Below are 22680 nucleotides of genomic sequence, written 5' to 3'. Positions count from 1 at the left end.
GAGTGCTTCTCCTGTCAGCACCCTGTGAACCATGTACGAACCTTGCCAGTTGGGAGAGAATTTTCGTTTGGCTTCATCTTGATATGAGAAGATCTTCTTCAGCACCAGCTGTCCTGATAGAAATTGCCTTAGTTTGACCCTTTTGTTGAAAGGTTTTGACATTTTGTTCTGATAAAGTTGACCGTGACACACTTTGTTCATCCTCTTTCCATCGATAAGGGAAAATTGTTCGTAGCGGCTCCTTATCTGCTCTGCATCACTGAGTTCAGCTTCCTGTATAATTCTTAAAGAAGGAATCTCTACCTCAGTTGTAATGACGGCCTCGGTACCATAAACCAACATGTAGGTAGTTGCCCCGATTGATGTGCGAACCGTAGTGTGGTATCCCAATAAATCAAAACGTAGCTTCTCGTGCCATTGTTTGTGGTTCTCTACCATCTTCCTTAGTATCTTCTAGATATTTTTATTGTCATCTTCTACGGCTCCATTCATATGAGGTTTGTAGTATGTGGAATTCTTGTGCTTGATTTTGAAAGTTTCACACATGGCTTTCACTAGATCACTGTTGATGTTGTCGGCATTATCAGTAACAATGGACTCGGGAACTCTAAATCGGCAAACAATTCGTTCCTTGACAAAGTTTGCGATGATTTTCTTGGTTATGACTTTTTAAGATGCCGCTTCTACCCATTTCATGAAGTAATCAATGGCTACCAGAATAATCTTATGTCCATTTGAAGTAGTGGGCTCAATTGGACCAATAACATATTTTCCCCAAGCATTGAGCTCGTTTGTTGAGAGCTTGTTGCATTGAGCTCGTTTGGCGGCACTTTTATCATATTGGCATGCACCTAGCATTGAAAACATTTGCTGACATACTGGATACAATCCATTTGCATGGTCATCCAAAAGTAACCGGCCCTAAGTATCTTCTTAGCCAAGACGAAACCATTCATGTGCGTCCACGAGTCCCGACATGTACATCCTCAAGTAGCTTAGAAGCTTCCTTTGCGTCAACACATTTTAGCAAAACCAAATCAGGAGTTCTTCTTCACAAGTTTCCTCCGCTAGTGGAAGAAGTGATTGGCCAATCTCTGGAGTGTGCGCTTCTGAGTGTGATTTGCATGCTCCGGATAGTCTCCTTTCGTCAAATACTCCTTGATGTCATGGAACCAAGGTTTTCCATCTTTTTATTCTTCAACATGGGCACAATATGCCGACTGATTATGAATTCTCACCGGGATAGGATCAATATAATTCTTATCCGGATGTTGTATCATAGATGACAAGGTGGCCAATGCATCGACAAAATCATTCTGAATTCTGGGCACATGTCTGAATTCTATCTTCATGAACCTATTTCTTAATTCCTGCACATGGTGCTGATATGGCAGTATCTTGGAATTCTTAGTGGCCCACTCTCTTTATACCTAGTGCACAAGTAAATCTGAATCACCGATTACAAACAACTCCGATATGTTTATGTCGACTGCTATGTTGAGCCCTAGTATGCAGGCTTCATACTCTGCCATGTTGCTTATGCAGGGAAATCTGAGTTTAGCAGATACCGGATAATGTTGACCCGTTTCTTATACAAAAACTGCTCCAATGCCCACTCCTCTGAAATTTGCATCTCCATCAAAGAACGTCCTCCAACCGTTGTATGCTTCGGTAATGTTTTCTCCTAAAAATGATACTTCTTCATCAGGAAAATACATCTTCAAAGGTTCATATGCTCTTACCACCAGATTTTGAGCAAGGTGATCTGCCAAATGCTTGCCCTTTGGCCGCATTTTGAGTTACGTAGACGATATCGAACTCACTTAATAGTAGGCTGATATATGGGAGCTGGAGGTGATTGATAAGTAGGTAATGGTGCTTGGTAGTTTGGAGTAGGCTGGTATGTGAGTGGAAGCATTGGATAGGCTTGGTATTTTATAGGGGATTTGCTTCTTTGTGTAACCATTACGGCACCTACGTCCCTTTTTGGACGCACCACCAGACTATAAGGCCTTATTGGTAGCTTGCAAGGCCACAAAATTTGTAACCATACCACTTTTTATGCCTTCTTCGATCCTTTCTCCAAGCTTGATAATGTCAGAAAATTTATGGTTCTCAATCAACATCAGCCTTTTATAATACTGCGGGTCCTGAGCCCGGACGAAAAATTTGTTCATTTGTTCTTCCTCTAAGGCAGGTCTCATGAGGCTAATCCTTGCCTCCCTATCTACATGAGGCTAATCCTTGCCTCCCTATCTGCATAAGGTTATTCCCTGCCTCCACATTTGCATGAGGCTAATCCTTGCCTCCCTATCTGCATGAGGCTAATCCTTTCCTCCATATTTGCATGAGGCTAATCCTTGCCTCCATATTTGCATGAGGCTAATCCCTGCCTCCATATTTGCATGAGGCTAATCCTTGCATCCATATTTGCATGAGGCTAATCCCTGCCTCCACATTTACATGAGGCTAATCTTTGCCTCCCGATCTGCATAAGGCTAATCCATGCCTCCATATTTGCATGAGGCTAATCCTTGCCTCCCTATTTGCATGAGGCTAATCCTTTCCTCCATATTTGCATGAGGTTAATCCTTGCCTCCATATTTGCATGATGCGAATCCTTGTCTCCATCTTTTTGCATGAGGCTAATCCTTGCCTCCATATTTGTATGAGGCTAATCCCTACCTCCGTCCATATTTGCATGAGACTAATCCCTGCCTCCATATTTACATGAGGCTAATCCTTGCTTCTGTATTTGCATAAGGCTAACACTTGCCTCCATATTTGCATGAGGCTAATCCTTGCCTCCGTATTTGCATGAGGCTAATCCCTTCCTCCATCTGCATGAGGCTAATCCCTGCCTCCCATCTACACGGGCTAAGCATTGTCCCACTTTGCCCATATATTGCTCTATTTCGAGTATTATATATTCGCTTTTCAATCGGGCTAAGCTCTGCCTTTTATTTTACAAGAATAAGCCTTGTCTTGTTAACATCATATTACTTCATATCATGGGCTGCAATATCGCCAATCTATCCAAAGGCGTCATAGTCTAAAAGGCATCATCCTTATAGCTGAAGGACACCATGCCATGGCTTGAGGATCCCTCAAATTTGCATATCATTATTCAAAGGCATCATGGTTTGAAGGTACCATTGTCATGGCCCGAGAACATCACTTCATGGCATGCAAATCCTTCACTAAACAATTCATGGACCAGGACGTCATGGTCCAAGGACGTCATCTTTAACCGTCCAAAGACAGCCCTCGTAGTCCAATGAGAACCTGCTCATGTTTAAATTTTATGCACAATATATGCCTGTAGTATTCTTATTTGCAGGAAACCCAGCAAGCAACGACTATCTCAATGAGTAGCAATCCCGCTCCAGTTCCCTCAACTATATCAAACCTGATCTCCCTCATAAACTGTTCATCCGCCCATCCCTAGATGTTGCGTTCGTTCTTGTGATGATTTCACCGGTATACTTCGACGATGAATCTGGAACTACATACAGCTTGATTCCTAAAAACCAAGAATATTTAGGCAGGTCAGAAGCCAGGGTGCGACCTGAATCTCCCAAACCGTATCGCTTGATCAAAAATTGTCCATCATATCTTTATCCGACAACTCTTTCATCCTTTCCGGGTAAAGAGGGGCAGCTGTTGACACCTAATTTTTTCCAAAAATATTTTTAAATTGCATATATACCTTCAAAATCATGCATTAATAGCAATTAGTATTTTTTCATAATTTTCCTACATTTTTAATAATTTGTCCATTAATTTGTTTCCAATAAATAATTATAAATTGCATCACAAATGATTTCAAAAAGCATTTCTTGATTTAATTATGGTCCAACTAAGGCCAAATTATTCCATAAATAGGTAATTTGGTACCTTTTTGTTATAATTGCAATAACGTAGCAATTATAGCCCATGCATATAATTTTATGCTATTTTTCACCAGAAATTAGTCATGTATATTTTTAAATACTAAATAATCATTTCAAATTATTTTATATGCATGAAAGTCATTATTTATAATTATTAGCTATTTTGTAAATATTTTAGCTAATTTGAATTGGGCATTTAACAAATAGCCTATTCTATTCCAATTTTAGCCAAATTAGACCAACCCAAACACCTAATCATACTCAACACAATACCCCAAGCCCAATTCCTATATATACCCGACCAAATCTAATTAAATCTCGGTCGTTGATCAATTTGATCAACGACCCAGATTCGTTCTTACCTAATTTAACCTAAACGACCTACCCCCCCCCCCAACCCTCATTCTCTCATCCTCACCCGCCTTCACTCCTCTCATTCTCGCTCAAGCTTCCTCTGCCCTAACTATGGCTTCTACCCACCTTTGCTTGCTCGCCGTTGACTATGGTGGTTCACCACCACTCCTAGCCCTAATGGCCCCCTTCCCGTGACAGGAACTCTTGCTATCCTGAGGTCCTCAAGGGACCAGTGGCCATTTACTCACACCTGGGCTTGTCCTCACCATTCTCATGCGACCATGGCCCTTTTGAGTAAGATCTTTTTATTTTCCGGCTAAACCTATGGGTTTCTAAGCCGGTCTCTCGATTTCTGGGTTATTTTTCTAGAAAACCCTAATCTCTTCTCTTGTACCTCTTAGATCTGTAACAAATCTGAGGTTTTTCTAAACTATTTTCGTTTGTTTTATGAAAAAACTTTCGATTTCATAAAGCTTCGCTTTATTTTCCTATTAGGGTTTCTGGAACTTTTCTTCAAAGCATATCTCTGGTCTTTTAATATTGTTCTCTGATTCTCATATGTTTAAACGACTTTCTATTAAAATTTCTTTTTAATCACATTTTTGTTATGTTAAAACCCTAGTTTTAACACTATGTTATAATCCTGAGTCTATCTTTGCAGATTTGTTCATTCAATTCGTCTGAATATCTGTTTCTCATGAATATGTTTCGAATCTCCGTAATTTTACCCTATTGTGCTTATTAGGGTTTCTGACTTGATTCTTCTTGCCTATATTATGTCTATTTCTGTTTATTCATATAAATTTATATTTATTTCCCTTAATCAGTACTACTTTTATTTGAATCCCTAATTTCCTATGATTGATACCCTTTACTGATTTCATGTGATGATATTTTGTGTTGATTTTTGACTTCTAAATTATCTTCGTGCCTTATTATTTGGTTGACTACATTATTTACTGATTCTTAATATTGTTTCCTTAATTAGGACTTTCTGAACCTAGCCCTAATTACCGGTTATGTACTTGCATTGTTTGAACTCTTTCCTTATTTGTTATACTCCAGCTATGTATGATTTATTTCCTTACTTGTCACATGCTCTTTACCGTTTGGCCTAATTCCCTTAATTAAGTGAAGACTTGGACTGATTTTACTCTGAGTTCTATAATTACTGAACAGTTTTGATTCTTAGCTTATTTACCTAGCTTTCAAACTACTATATATATTGCTCTCTTGTATAGTCTTACGGACACGAACTCACATTAGTTCACTTCATTTATACACTCAAAAGCTCTTCTGCTTTCTTTTATTACTTACTATTGTTACTAAATTAGCCGGCTGCAAGGCAAGGCTAATTATTACACTCTCATGTCGTTCACCTTGTGTTTACTCTCTTTATTGGTATGTTCTGTTTTTAAATTTAAGCTCTCAAACCAATGTGTTTCCTACTACTTCAGTTTATCATATTCCTAATCTATTTCTATCTATTGTTTTGTTGTTCAACATGTAATTGACCTATTGCTCCACCTAGCTTGTTATTTATGTCCTACCCTTTTCTAGGATCAACATGTCTCAGGAACTTGTAGTCTATCTAAATTTGACTCTACCCTATTTTTTGAATGTTGGGTTACTTGATATTTATTCTATAGTATGAACCTTTCTTTGCAAAGCAATTTTTGTTACTCTAAGTTGTCTGATTCTATGTTGGTTCTGAAATTCTTACTGTGTTGTATCATTAGCTATCCCACATTCCATGAACCCCCTAAAGCACCTCTGATTCTATAACTATGTTCTAATTAGCACCCCTGAATCCGTTTCTTAATGTTTGCACTATTAGCTACCCCTTAATTGCAAAGACTTCTGTTTACATGTATTATGTGTTCCCAGCCCCAATTACCCATGTGTGAAGGGTTGTTATTTGAGTGTTGATGAACCTGTTTTGGCTCTTTGTTTGATCTACTATTTGTGTGATTACACAACTCTTGTCAAAAACTATTTTATTGAACAATTCTCCTATTTTATAAAACTATTTCAACTGAGTCTTTTTCAAATATTTCTTTCATATTAAAACCTTTTCAAAACTATGTCAAGCACTCTCACTCTTAGGTCCTTAAGTTCTGCCCCTCCAGTGTGTGACTGCCTTGGGGACCCTGTGAGATCCCTCTAAACTCTTATGCATTGGAGCTGGCTCTTTCACACTGCACTTACTCAGTTCTGGTTATAAAGTATGGGTGTGAGTACTACCCGGGATCCTTGGGGTCCTTATGGAACTCTGACACACCCGGACATAAGAAAGGCTATGAAACTTTGGCATATGAGGCTATGGACAATTTAGTATATTTGGGCCTGCTTCAGGCTCTCTATAGTGTAACTTCTTCTTTTCCTTTATCTATTTATGTAATTTATTCGGCTGGTCTATAATAATTACTTGTAAATGAATATTGCGGATGACTAGTGAAATGGGGAGGGTCATTATATATTTGTATCAATATCATTAGGGTAGAAATCATGTTATAGGCTTTACCTTATTTATGCTTGCATTAGAATCCCTGCTTTAGGACCAATACATTCAAATCGTGTCATGCACTAGATATCATCCTCTTAGGTTTCACGTATACTGCTTCAACATCTCATTTGACACTAATACATGTTTATCACTTAGAAATCCTGCTCCTAGGTTAATAAAAAGCATTAACATAAAAGTCGTTACTCCTGCACATCCTGAAATCATGTCTTTACAATTATGTAACTCTTTTTGTGCATTTAGAAATTATGCTTTAGGAATTCTGTTAATTTAAAGATCATTGTCATAGAACTGTTGTTTTTGTACATTTAGAAAACATGTATTGGGCACTCTTTTTGCATTTGCTTCGCCACGCCTATTTAAACTACTGATTATGAAAGGATTAAAAACAATCTCACATATGATCGTCTTGTTTCAAATAAAATTAGTAACAATCCCTGTATTCTCAGCATGCTTTAGGCAAGAAACAACTCTTGAACTGTTAATGATTCTGTAACTATTATGCATGATCCCACACCTAGGCATGCCTTAGGTAATCAATCTATGTAAGACTGGAGAACTGTTTTTGTTTGTGTTTGTTGCTTAACGACTTACAGGTTTAAAATCAGTAGGCAAACTGATTAGGACCTTACTGTCGAGTTCATAAAAAACAAAGTTGCATATTTCTGTGCATTGACATCCACTTAGATATTTTGTTTAGGTCTTTTCTCTAATAAAAACTGCTCTTGTTTGTGTTTGAGACATGCTGCTTATGTGTATTACTTGTGGAGGTAAACTTGGGCCTCTTAACTGCTTCTTTCTTCATTTATCTGTTAAGTCCTATGTGTTCTTGCCTATCGCCTAGAATTTTCTCCTTTTAAAACGCCTTAGTGGTTGTCTAAAACAGCCAAGATTTAGTGGACCTAAACTCCTCCGGGACCACAGGGAAGGTACAGCTAACAACACGCTTAGAGTTCGTTAAATAAAAAAACTCTCTCGATAACCAGTAAGGGGTGGGGTAATGGGTAGAAAGGGATATGATGACTACGCGCTAATGTCACGTGTAGCCCCTCATTGAGGAGTGTTTACCAGGCATTACGTGGGGTGAACCTGTAAGCTAACCAACCTAGGACCCCTCTTCCCAACTCCCGTTGTTTAAATGAATTTACTTTTCTTTACATATGTGCAAATCGTTCAAACCTTTTCCCTTGTTTTCCTTAATCATACATGTACTTAGAATGTCAAAATATGCCTTTATTTGCGAGTATGTGTTGAAACTGGTTATTTGGACTAATTAACATAGTTTAAGTTCGGTCGAGACCCACCGTTGTGGACCAAGAGGGGTGCGTAACACCTTCCCCTCAAGGTTATTTCGAGTCCTTATCCTAAATCTTTGGTAATGCAAACCAATCTAAGTGTTAATCAATCTAGGTGTCCTAACACACCATAATCAGTTAGGTGGCGACTCTTCAAAACCCAAATTCCCAAAAAATGAAATGAGTTATTACCCCCTATGAATGTCGGAACCCGGACTCTCTCCACGGAGGAAAAAAAGGGGGCGCGACAGTATGTATGCCTTTTTGGGCAGATTTCCTTTATATACATTATTCTTATAATTCAGTAGATATTATTCAGGTTTATATCTTAGACGCATGCTTAGGGGTGTTTGATAGGTAGGACTCGGTCACCCGTCGCAGCCCATCAGTTTGGGTCGTGACATGATTTATCTGGGGAGATGATCTCCCGGGAGGATGCCCCCCAGTATTCGAGGTTGATTGAAGAGAAGCCTTGAATACTTGTTAAGTTCTCCTTAGGTAGCATATACATGTTGCATCGTTAAAAACCTTGCCAGTAAAACCCTTCTTGGGATAAAATCCGATCGAAGGAAAATAGTGCAACACATGTTTTAAAACCTAAGGTGTTCAAGCTGGAAGGTGCTCCGATTCTTCTAATCGGATACCTGCACATAGGTTAGTGTAAGACGTACATAAAAAGAGAGACAATTATACCTTAGTTATGATGGCACTCGAGCCTCTATATGCTTCAGCAGCTCACTATGGGGATGCGGTACGGTCCTTTGCTTATTTACTCGGATGCAACCGAAAATGTAGCTTGCAATTGCTACTTCGTTGTTTGCTTATCCTTTAGCTCTTTTGATGTTGAAGGTGTCGATGCAGGTGCCACGTGCACCGCGAACATCTCTCTAGCTGCATGTTGCTCCTCATATACCGTTTTTATTTTGTCCTTTGTTGGAAACTTCATCATTTGATGAAGGGTTGATGGTACTGCTCTCATGCAGTGTATCCATGGCCGTCCGAGTAAAGCATTGTATCTCACGTCTCCTTCGATGACATGAAACTTGACATTTTGGGTTGTGCCGGACACGTTGACTGGGAGGGTGATTTCCCCTTTTGTTGTCTTGCTTTCCATGTTGAATCCGTTGAGGACTCGAGAGGCAGTCACGATCTAGTCGAGCAGTCCGAGCTTCTCTACCACCCTCGGCCTAATAATGTTGGCCGAGCTACCTGGATCCACAAGTACACGTTTAATTTGAAATGTATTCACAAGAAAGGAAATTACCAATGTGTCGTTATAAGGCTGAGACAGGGTCCCGATGTCCTCTTCGTTGAATGTGAGAGCATCCTCGAGTATGTAACCTCGCGTTTTGCTTTTCCCTGGTGATGGATATTTTTGTTCTTTTGATAATAGGTTCCTGTGGGATGTCGATTCCTCCAACGATCATGTGGATGACATGTCGTTCTCTTCTATTTCATTTTTCCTGTTTGTCTCTCTTTACTAAAATTGATTTTTGGCTCGACCGCTAAGGAATTCTCGGAGGTGCCCTTTGTTAACTAGTCGGGCTACTTCTTCTCAGAGCAGTCTGCAATATTTGGTCATATAAACGTGTGTGCCGAAAAATTCGAACATCAGGTTAGGGTTCCTTTGCGACGGGTCTGATAGCATGGGTTTTGGCCACCTGGTGCCTTTAATTTTACCTATGGCTAATATGATGTTTGAAACATCGACGTTGAAGTTGTACTCAGATAACTATGGTGCCTCCGTCGGCCCTATGTATCTATCGAATCCAGCTCTTCTCAAGAGTCCCTGATGATTCTGACCTCAATCTGCCCTTCGGTCGTTTTGGGGTATGTTACGCCTTGGGGCATTTCTTCGATCTTTAGTGTATGGTTGGTACCTTTCCTTGTTTGGCTTTGGCTCCTTTGCCAGGATCCTGCTAGGATATACTAAGCCCGAGGGGGCTTCTAGTTGGTCGTCCTCAACCCTAATCTTTGATTGATATCGGTTGTGGACATGGGCCAAAGTCAAGGCGGGATATTCAACCAAGTTATACTTTAGCTGCTTCGAAGCTACCGAGCTTCGTTCATTCAAAGCTTGGGTGAAGGATTGTACATCCCAATCATCAGAGACTGGTGGTAACTCCATTTTCTCCATTTGAAAGCGAGATACAAATTCCCGCAACATCTCATTTTCTCTCTATTTTATTTTGAAGATGTCGGATTTCCTTGTAGCAACCTTGATGGCATCGGCATGTGCCTTTATAAAATAATCTGCCAGCATGGTGAATGAGTCTATCAAATTCGGGGATAGGTTGTGATACCACATCATGGCTCCTTTTGAAAGTGTTTCCCCAAATTTCTTCAACAGGATAGATTAATTTCATTCTCCTTCAAGTCAATTCCCTTTATGGCACAAGTGTAAGCAATGACATGCTCGTTTGGATCTGAGGTTCCATTGTACTTCGGGAGATCGGGCATTCTGAATTTCTTCGGGATGAGCTTCGGAGCTGCACTTGATGGGAATGGCTTTTGTACAAATTTCTTTGAATCAACACCCTTCGGGATCGGGGGTGTGCCCGGGATTTGATCGACTCTTGAATTGTAGGTCTCCACCTTTTTATCATTACCTTCTATCTTTTTCTCGCCCGATTCAATACTCTTTGTGATGTCCTCGACCATCTTTATAATAGCGGGGTCGGTTGCTGACCCATTGTTACTCGATCTTTTCGGCACATGTTCGGATTAAGGAGTCAATTCTGGTGCTGCTGTGCTTGGAGTTTTTTGGTGACTTTGCAGTTGAACAATCGCCAGCTGTTGTGCCTGCAACATTTCAAAAATGACGTGAAGGCTAACCTCTCGTTCCTCTCGAGCTGGGGTTTTCTGAGCTTCTTGCTGGTTTTCTTAGCGTATATTCCTATTAGTGTGGGAGCTTATATTGATGTTTTGAGTGTTGTGTGAGACCACATCCACGGGAATTGCCTCTGGTGCGTCCTCAAGGTTTTGTAGTGGTACAACGGTGCCTGGAACAGCTGCATCATTATCTCCATGGTCCTCAGGACCGTTGTTTTTAGGTGCATTCACTGAGTTAGACATTTTGACCTGAAATCAAAGATTCTTGGACAAGAATAGTGTGAAGAATAACTTATATTTTTCAGTAAACCAACACTAAAACAATCACTATTATGTTTAGCCCCACGGTGGGCACTGTTTACCTTGAAAATGGTAATTACAATTAGATTTGATTTAGTAGTTCTAAAAATATGTGATTTATTTTTATGCTAGTTTTTAGGCAATAGATGCTAAGTGTAAGATAAGAAAGTAAAGTAGGAGTAAGAGGTAGTGTTGTTTTCAAACCAAACAATCGTGAATCGGGGTGAATCATGGTCTTGAGTTTGCCTAAGTTGGGCCTCGAGATAGAGCTGATGAATCCGACTAGAGATGGTCGATGGAGGGCTAACAACTCCAAAGGCCTTAATAATGGTTCTTTATGATCAATGATTAATAATAAATGAAGAACAATCAATGAAACACAATAAATGTAAGCAATAAATCAAAGGAAAGACAATGGAAAATGTTTCAGTTAGAGAGCGGAGAATGTTCTTGTTCTTTTATTGAATATCATGTGTCTCAACAAAATGACAAGGGTACCCTTTATATAGGAGGGGGAATCCCAACATAGTACATATGCATTTATTAAAAGATAGGAAGCTGGTACAACTATTTAATGTCATAGTACGAACTTTTACTGTGATTGTAGGCCTGGTCAACTTTAGCCACGTGCCTTTTGGGAATTTCCCTTTTGTCTAAGATAGTCACCGAGTTGCACTGCCCCGAGGTCGAGCATTGGGAGCCCTCGGGGTCAAACCTCGAGCTGCGCTTCAAGGCTTCTGAGGTCGGGCTGTGAAATGCCATAATGATCTCAAAATTAGACTATCTGATTTTAGTCGTGTACAGGCACCCTTTGCGGGTTTTCACGAGCTAACCTCTATCATTTCTTTTCTCCCTATCGCCTTATAGTGCTCTTTGAGAGTTTTCACTAACAAGACTCTCTCATTTCAATTTCTCTGCTTACCATCGCCTTACGGTGCCCGTGAAGCTTTACATCAATAAGACTCTTTTATTTTATTTCTCTCATTTTGTTATATTAGATTCAAGTAATTGTATCTTCCAATTTGAACATCCTCACTGATTGATCGGAAAGACTAGAAAAGGATTTGGGTTAAGAAATTTGAATTGAATTACGCATTTGGAACCTTTCAAGTGAAATCATTTTCGAATTATTGTAAATTCTACCCTTGTTTCAATTTTGGTGGGGAATTTGGATTTTGGTTTTGGTATGACTGAACCCCAGAGAGAGGCTTCCTACGTATCTTTTCGGAATCAAGTCGAACGTAGTTCAAGAAACTTTGTGATGTTTTTGTTTTTTTTTTTTATTTTTTTATTTGGTTTTGATTTTTAACACTTTCGGGTTCCAAAGAGGGTAGTCAAAGAAAGGTCACTAGCCCAAATGGTTGGCAAAAGAGGTTGGTAGTGTCTGGATAGTGAAAAAGAAAGCCTTCTTCTTCCTAATTAGTACCTTCTAAAGCTGTGGAATGGGTCAAATGTAGTACCTTTTGACCACATCTGCATTAACAGCTGCTTCAGGATCATTTCCTTCGATGTCTCCCAAATACAGTGCACCTTTTGGCAACACTCTTCGTATATTGTACGGACATTTCAAATTCAGAGCAAATTTTCTTTTGGCTTCTTCATGATGCAGGAGAATACGTCTCAGAACGAGTTGCTCCACTTCGAATTTCCTAGGCCGCACTTTCCTGTTGTAGGCACAGGCCATTCTTTGTTGTTACAACTGCCCGTGGCAAACTACAGACATCTGTTTTTCATCAATCATAGTTAATTGTCCCAACCGGCTCTTGACCCATTCATCATCCTCGATCTCGGCTTCAACGGTGATTCAAAGAGAGGGAATCTCAACTTCTATAGGTATTATGGCTTCAGTGCCATAAACCAATAAGAAGTGTGTGGCCCTACTAATGTTCGCACGGTTGTGCAATATCCTAATAATGCAAAAGGCAGCTTTTTATGCCATTGTCTGGAGCTCTGAATCATTTTCCTGAGGATCTTCTTGATGTTATTGTTTGCAGCTTTAACATCGCCATTAGCTTTGGGTCGGTATGGGGTAGAATTACGATACGTAAGTTTAAACTGTTTGCATACCTCCCTCATCATGTGGCTGTTCAGATTTGTAGTATTGTCTGTAATGATAGTTTTAGGAATACCAAAATGACAAATAATGTTGGAATGCACAAAGTCTACCACCACTTTCTTGGTGACGGCTTTGAAAGTGACTGCTTCAACCCACTTTGTGAAATAATCAATGGCAACCAGTATGAATCTATGCCCATTTGAAGCTTTCAGCTCATTCGTCCCAATAACATCCAAACCCCAGGCAACGAATGGCCAAGGTGCTTACATGGGATGTAACTTTGAAGGCGATGCATGAATCATGTCACCGTGTATCTGGCACTAATGGCACTTCTGGACAAAACTGAAGCAACACTTTTCCATGGTCATCGAGTAATAACCTACCCGGACGATTTCCTTTGCAGGGATATATCCGTTCATGTAAGGCCCACATACTCTCGAATGCACTTCGTTCATGATCTTTTCAGCTTTTCGGGTATCTACGTACCCACAAGATTCAAATCTGGCATTGTTTTGTACAAGACCTCTCTACTCAAAAAGAAACTGTTGGCAAGCCTTCTGATAATTCTTTTTTAATCTCCACTGGCCTGCTCGGGATATTTCTTTGCTTTTAAAAACCTTTTGATATCACAATACCATGGCTAAACATCTAGTTCTATTTCAATTGTATAACAATAACCATGCCTTTCTCGAATTTATATTTCCAGTGGGTCAGTATGGACATTGCCCAGATACGGCATCATTGAGGCTAAAGTAGCTAGTGCATCAGCTAGCTCATTGTGGAATCGAGGAATACACCTGAACTCGATGGACTTGAACCGTTTGCTGAGATCTTCAACATATTACATTTATGAGATGAGTTTGATGTCTCGAGTTTCCCATTCACCTTGGGCTTGCCGAATGATCAAGTCAGAATCCCTCATGATTAACAATTCCTATACATCCAGATCAACTGCCATGTTCATGCCCGTGATGCAAGCTTAATAGTCTGCAGTGTTGTTTGTATAGAAGAACTAAAGTTGGGTGTTGGCCGGGTAGTGTTGACCTGTGGGCAAAATTAGAATTGCTCCATTCCCTACGCCTTTTGCATTTACAGCTCCATCAATTTTCCAAGCATTTGTGTCCTCTGGAATTACTTCAATCGAGTTTACTTCCTCGTTCGAAAAGTGAGTACTTAGAGGTTGGTATTCATCATCAACCGTATTTTCAGCTAGATGATCTGCCAAGGCTTGGGCTTTCATCGTTCTGCGGGTGACATAGATTATGTAAAACTCGGTGAGCAGGATTTTCCATTTTGCTAACCTTCCCATGGGCATTGGTTTTTGGAATATGTACTTTAGAGGGTCCATTCTGGTTATGATATATATGGTGTAGGCCAAAAGATAATATCTGAGCTTCTAGGCTACCCAAGTTAGGGCGCAACAAGTTCTCTCCAGCAAAGTGTACTTGGCTTCATAACAAGTGAACTTCTTGCTCATATAGTATATGGATTGCTCTCTCTTCCTGGTCACATTGTGTTGCTCTAGGACACAGCTAAAGGAATTTTTGAAGACTGTCAAATACAAGAACAAAGGTCTTCCTGGCTCGAATAGAACCAACACTGGCATATTTGACAAATATTCTTTGATTTTATCAAAAACCTTTTGACATTCATCTGTCCATTTGATTGCCGCATCTTTCTTCAACAACTTAAATATGGGCTCACACGTGGTAGTAAGTTTAGCAATGAATCTTCTGATGTAATTCAATCTTCCTAGCAGACTCATGACCTCCTTCTTGGTTCTCGGAGGTGGCGAATCCCGAATAGACTTTATCTTTGTTGGATCTACCCCGATACCCTTTCGGCTGACTATAAACCCTAGAAGCTTTCCAGATAGAACTCCAAATGCACATTTAGCTGGGTTCAGTTTCAAGTCATACATTCGCAGGTGCTCAAAGAACATTCTCAAATCCCACACATGTTCTTCCTGTGTTTTGGATTTAATAATCACATCATCCACATACACCTTAATTTCCTGGTGCATCATGTCATGAAATATGATAGTCACGGCTCTCATGTAGGTCGCCCCGGCATTTTTCAAACCAAATGGCATGAAACTGTAATAGTAAGTACCCAAGGTATGGTGAAAGTCATCTTTTCTGAATCTTCATCATCCATCAGAACCTGGTGATATCCAGCATAGCAATCTACGAAAGACTGTATCTCATGTCTGGCACAGTTGTCAACAAGAATGTGGATGTTTGGAAATGCAAAAGTTGTCCTTGGGACTTGCCTTGTTCAAATCCTGATAATCAACACACACTCAGGTTTTCCCATCTTTCTTTGGCACTGGACCACATTAGCCAGCAATGTAATATATCGGACCACACCGATCACACCAGTTTTCAATTGTTTAGTGACTTCTTCTTTGATTTTATCACTAGTTTATGTTTTAAACTTTCTTTTCTTTTATTGGAAGGGTGGGTAACCGAGATAAGTTAGAAATTTATGTACCACCAAATCAACGCTCAGCCCTAGAATATCATCATAGGACCATGCAAGCACATCTTTGAATTCAACAAAAGATGGATCAATACATCCCTAGTTCTTTCATCGACGTGAATGCTTATCGTGATTTCCCGGACCTTTTCTGGACTGCCCAAATTAACTGGATCAATTTCATTTAAGTTTGGCTTAGGCTTATTCTCAAATTGTTCAAATTCTCGATTTATTTCCCTAAAAGTCTCATCTTCATCATATTTTGTCTCTTGATTTATTATTTCATAGTTAGACAGCGTTTTAGTATATGGGCATGAAGTCCGCAAGCATGTCATATTATTTACGTCCACATTATTAGAACTGAGAAGAAAAAGATAAGAAAAATAGCAAAATCAGAATAAAGAAAAAGGAGACTTCCTTCATTTTATTGAATTGAAGATATGAGGGTTTACATCAAAATTAAAAGACAATAAAATAAAAACATTCGAGTTACACCCTGAAATAACTCATAATGTAGAAAGGATGGCAACACGGGACTACCGAGACTCCCTCCTGACAGGGAATTGGGTAGTTTTCCAATTCTGAAGCTTGACATCTGGTCCTATGTACAACACCTCAGTAGTGCTCGTTCCTTCCCCTGACTGGACCATATGGGACTCATACAATATTTGTTTCATGGCTTCACAAATATCCTCAATCTCTTCGGCCGTCAAGGCCTCTTCTTCTATAAATTTGGGTTTAACAAATGACTTGGTGAGATGCGGAACGGGCTGGGGCAGGACCTACCCATTTTTCTTGCACTCATCAGCCCATTTTCTATCAGCATTTGTAGCTTGGAAACCTATACCGAAGAACTTCTCGTTGACAATCAAAGTGATAGGCTCTGTGATGCGTTGTTGAGATACCCCGAGCCCCTTTCTGGGCTTGTACCTATGTATAATCATTTCAGCGGTGACCATGACTGAGGAATCAGATAGCAAGGTTGAGGGAATAGGGCCCCTTCTTCGCATTGATCGTCGACCACAATTTCAAAGTCTTAGTATACAATGTGCTCACTTCCTTCTCTAGCTTCGAGACACGGGACTGAAGGGTCCTTGTAAATGGACTATTATCCTCCCCATGGACAACAATTTCTTGGTTTTCATGATCAAACTTGATCATTTGGTGGATAGTGGAGGGCACAACTCCTGCAACATGAATCCATGGCCTTCCTATAATAAAATTATATGAGGTATCCATGTCCAGAACCTGGAAAGTCACTTCGAAGTCCACGGGGCCAATGGTCAAAATCAGATCAATTTTCCCTATTGTATCTCACTTGATACAATCAAAAGTGCACACACAGACATTGTTTGGTCGGATTCTTTCTATTCCAATCTCTATCTTATGAAGCATTGAGAGAGGGCAAATGTCGACCCCGAAACTGCCATCTATAGTGACTCTCTTTACATATTAGCCCTCACATTTGACAGTCAAGTGAAGGGTTTTGTTGTGGGCGGCTCCCTCTAGGGGAAATCAACGCGGCTGAAAGAAATCATGTTGACCTCGAAGAATCGTTCAGCCATTCTCTCCAATTGTTCAACTAAATTTTCAAATGGGATATATGCCTCATTCAATGTTTTTAAGAGCACATTCTGATGTTCATTTGAGCTTATCAGTAGAGATAAAAATGAGAATTGGGAAGGAGTCTTCCGGAGTTGGTCAACTAAGGAATATTCCTAAGTTTTCATTTTTCGGAAAAACACTTCTGCTTCTTCAGCGTTCATCGGCTTCTTGGGTGGAAATTGCTTCTCCTTGTTCGGTTTTGCTTTCTTTAACTCTTCTAGGTTGTGGTATTTCCCATCTTGGTTCATCTCGTTCACCTCCCCCCATGATCACTTTCCCCATGTAAATAACAATTGTTTTGTTGTAATTCCAGGAGACTGTGGTGGGGTCTCTCATAGGGCTCTATGGTACGCAGCTGGTAACCACGGGCTCAGTCAGCCTTGGTAGAATTACCGGTCCTCATGCCACATAGGTTCCTTTTGGCACATACATCTTCGACACATTCAATGTGGGTTTACTTTGCTCGAATCTTTTGGGAGTGCTCAAAATGAGTTGTTCTTTGCTTGGAGCCTTAGAACATAGATAATCACATTCTTATCAGGTGTTGCCCCTACTTTTGCTTCTACAACTCTTTCTATAGCTTGAGGAATTGGAGTGGGTTTCTTCTCATTTATGGCTTGTTTCGCTGTCGCTTTGTGTCTTGCCTCTGAATCGGCGATAGCGATGATGGATTTCAAGGCTGGATTAAATTCCTTGTTATTGCTGATCATTCCAATGACCGTCCCATTGTTGTGAGCCGATAATGGATTTTTAGTGACATTAGGGACTTTCTCGTCCCTCAGCACCACTCATTTTTGTTCTATCAAACTCTCAATTGTTCTCTTTAGGGTCCAAAAGTCCTCTGTTTCATGAACCTCTACACCCAAAGGGTAGGCACACCTGGTACTAGTCAGCAATGATGGGGATTTAGGATTTTGCCTGTTTGGGGGGTACGGATTGAAATAGACCCAGCTGGATCAACTTCGGGAATAGGCTGGAGCAGGATTCACCAATAAGGTGAAGTTGTTTCTCCTGGGAGCCTCACGAGGGCATGTATTATGTTGGTAATTGTTTTGTAGTGGACGGGGGCTATATGGAGCTTGGAGATGGTGGTTATTTCTAAGAGGTGGAGCTCGGTTTTGATTGTAGTGTTGTTGAGGCTGTGTATAGGGTTGACCATTCATCACCGCATAGGGAGGCAGTGCCACGGTATATGCTGCATCTTAGTGGGGGTAGTAGTGTTGTGGGGTTCTGTGAGGCATGTAAGAATGATCATGTGATCGATGGGGGCCTCTCAAAACTGAAGCCATCATGGCTCCTTCTTCCCTCTTTTTTCGATTTGCTAAACCCCCCGAGCCGTTCTGGATGGCTTGTGAGGTGGCTCTCAAAGCAGATTGACTTATGATTCGGCCGGTTTTCAGGCCATTTTCTACCATTTCTCTGATTTTTATAGCCTCCGCGAACGGTTTACCTAGAGTAGACATCATATTTCTGAAAATAATCGGCCTCTTGGGCCTCCAAGAAAACATTGACCATTTATATCTTAGCCATATGCGGTTTCACTCTGGCTACTTGCTCATGCCACTTGATAGCATATTCACGGAAACTTTCTACGCTTCCTATCTGGAGATATATCAACATTGTATTGAAATTTCCTAACAAAATCTCGGGCCAAATTGTCCCATATATGCCAACGGGAGATGTTCTGGTCCATGTACCATTTTGAGGCAATTCCCGTTAGGCTTTCCCTGAAATAAGCCATCAATAATTCTTCTTTTCCGCCAGCACCCCTTAGCTGGTTACAGTATCATTTCAGATGAGCAATCGAGCCTCCGTGCCCATCATACTTTTTAAATTTTGGCATTTTGAAGCCAGCAAGAAAGTGAACATGGGGAAATATACACAGGTCGGAGTATGAGACACTCTTTTGGCCACTCAGGCCTTGCATGTTTTCCAGACTTTGTTCGAGGCTTTTCATCTTTCGGGCCATTTCTTCTTGCTTGGGGTATCTCATTGTTCTTTCCTGATCCATTGGAAACTCATATTGCGGGTGCTGGGGGTAAGAGTTTTGGGTAATATGAGTTGTGTCTAGCTAAAATTATGGACCTTGAAAAGTGAAAGTTGAAGGCTCAAAGCATGGCCTGGGCACTATTGGTTGTGTCGTATTAGGGACTTGTGGTACGGTGAATAATGTAGAAGGTACCCCTGAAAACGGTGCCTAGGAGCAGACCTGAGAAGGCATACCGGTAAAGTTGGATGATATAGCGGGGTATCCAAACGAGACAAATGGGTTGGTCACGAGGATGGGAATGTTGGTACTTCCACCCATCCTTGGGAGTAGTTCAGGAAATCTGGGAATTGTACTGGGTGGTTCTTTGTCGTTGGACCAGGTGTCCCATATCTCTAACATACGAACATGCAACCTCCTATTTTCTTTAGTGGCTGCTGATTCTGGCTGTGGAATAACCGATATCGGGCTATCCTCAGGATCGATAATTGGTATATGACTTTTGGAGGTCATAGGAACACTGTTTTTGGATCTTGCGAAGTAAGGATGGGAAGCTAGATTATCAACAAAACCAACCACCTAAACAAGACCTGTATTTATTGCACATACAACAACCTTGTCAGTTTCAGACATTTAATAGATAGGGAATCGCATATTGGGGATGCAATGCACCTTAACAGTTAAACATTTCTAAATGTTTTTGCAACAGCTGTGTGTTTCATCCCGGCTTTACTATCTCTTTACTCAAATTCCTGATTTCTTTTCCCTTGTCTTTTTTTTATTTGATGTTTTTTGCTCTTTTATTTTTCACTCTTTTCTTTCTTGTTCACTCAATTTTTCTCTTTTTCTTCTTTTTATTCTTTGTCGGTTATTTATTTTATCAAATTGTTTATGGCTATAATCGAATCCGATAGGGACTGCCTACGTATCATGACACCGTATAAATCAGATCATTACGTAGTTTAGGAGGATCAAATATGGAATAAAAAAGGACAAAGTTTTGGGTATTTTAATATTTCATTAAAAATAATCTTTTTGGGTTTTTCTATTACAAAGACTTGGAAATACTAACGATTTAAAAAGAAACATACATACTCAAAATAGAAGAACAAACATACTTGGAAAAGATGAACAGACTCAAAAAAGTAGAATACAGATTCAAAGTCAAAAAAGGTCAAGAATACATAAGAGCACCAATGCTACTCCGGGGACCCGCGGGACATCAGTCGGTCTCGATGAGGGCCTGTGTGCGATCTCTTCTTGAAGGTACTCTAAATTAGCTATCGCTTGACGGACAAAGATCATCACTGAAGGAAAGAACATGGACCTAGTCATATCTTCACATTCATGGCACTTCAGTGCAACATAATTAATGATTTCTTTAATCCTCATTCTAATGACATCCTTTTTCTTGAAGTAGGCACCTAATTTGTTATGTCTGAGCCTCCAACACCTGCGTCGCTATGTGGTTTTGGTCTTGCAACTGCAGCATGCCTTCTTCCAATCGGGAAATCAATGCGTAGCAATGATCTCTTTCCATTTTGAAGTCTTTTGTCTGTTGTACCATTTCATTTTCAAGGATGGTCAACTTCTTCCTTAAAATTGCGAACTCTTTATCGTATCTCTGCTTCAGTTGATGAGCAAACCTTGTCCGTTCTTCCGCACCTTTTGCCAACTGTGTTTGAGCCTTCAACAAATCTTTCTCGGCCTTTGTCAGGTCGGCCGCATAATCATGAACCTTTAGCCTTAAGTTGCTTATGAGTTTTTCATCCTTCTTACTCCTCACAGGCATTTCAGGAACTATCCTCATATCCCGGAGTTAGGGTCGGAGTGCCTCGTTCTCTCGGTCAACCTTTTCCTTTCACCTTCATCTTTTTGCGCCTATAAGTCATTATCAAATGTGAGGTTTCTCAACTTGTCTTCTATGGTGTGAATGGTGGCTTAATATTTCTTCTCCTTTTCTCCCCAAACCAACTATTCTCAGATTTTATCATCAAAAGCTTGAATATGAGGTATTTTGGCGGGTCTTTAGTGCTTGGGATCTAGCTCATCATTACCACAAGACTTTCTCTCAAACCATATGCCATAACCTAGGTCCACTTCATCTCTCGCATGATCTGGCACCTAGGTGTCATCTTTTATATATTGGCAGCCTTTCAATTTTGTTAGATTAAAAACTTAGGGAGTGGAGTTTCAAGGTGTAGCTCGATGACTTGGACACTCAAATCTTCATCTTCGGACACAACTTGGTATCTTCCCAATTGTCTTAGAACTCTCTGCGGTGCATACACGATTGGATACTTCACAAGCCCATCAACAACAAATAGCTTTTTGTAGCTGTCATGTGTATGACTTCCCTTATAGGGAGCCATCCCAAAGTTCACTCAATCTGGCTCGCACTTAAAGTTCTTAGACGGATGATCCAGGCTTCAACCTCTTCTGGATAGTTGTAATCTTTTACCTTTTTTTCATAACTCTCGATGAAGTTTTTCTTGCTCGGTCCATGACTCATGAATTTGGGTGATGGAAGAGATGCTCAATCAACCACATTTGCAAAAGAATATTGCACCCTTCAAAAAACTTTGCCCCAGATTTACACAATGTCAATGCTCAATAGATGTCCGACAATATGAGTGGATCAAGCGTGTGATCCTATTTGGTATTAAGGACTTGCGATATTCTGGCCATCCGGATATCCATTTTCCGTTCTTCATTTGGGAAGACCGTGATTCCAAGAAATACCACTATGAAAGCAAAGTGACAATGAATTTTTTCAGTTGTCCTTGTTTGTTTGTTGTTCAAGCCCTTTTCGTATATTTCAAACCCATTTGAGTGCCCATATCTGGAATACAGGAAGTAAAAGGAACATCATTCATTGTTTAAATTGTTCTTCCTAATTTGCTTACTAATATTTAGGAGATCAAAGAATTGGTGCATAGAGGGAGACCTTGGGAATATAAGTTGTTGATTTCTCAACTCCCGGACGAAACCACAATATCCGACTACTTCCTCCAAAATGGGAGTAAACTCAAAATCCGAGAAATGAAAGACGTTGTGGATAGGATCTTAGAAAGTCACTAAGGCCTTAATTATATCATCTTGCGGTTTGACTTTCATAATGTCTTTGAGAGCGCCCAAATGCCTTGTTACCCAATCCTGACCATCTTTATCCAAGTCATACCACCACATTTGAAGCTACAGCAGAGCTTGCTCTATGACAGTTAATGGAGGGTTTTGAATAGTGTTCATTTTGTACCCGTGGATGGTTAGGGTTAGAGTTGACTCTAGTGGACTCTTTTTGCAAAACAAGTTTTCAATTTTCTAAGGAAAAAATCAAAGGATGGTGGCTACATATG

Source organism: Nicotiana tabacum, chromosome 3, assembly GCF_000715075.1.
Source record: "Nicotiana tabacum cultivar K326 chromosome 3, ASM71507v2, whole genome shotgun sequence".
Taxonomy (NCBI): Eukaryota; Viridiplantae; Streptophyta; class Magnoliopsida; order Solanales; family Solanaceae; genus Nicotiana; species Nicotiana tabacum.
This window is presented reverse-complemented; position numbering follows the sequence as displayed.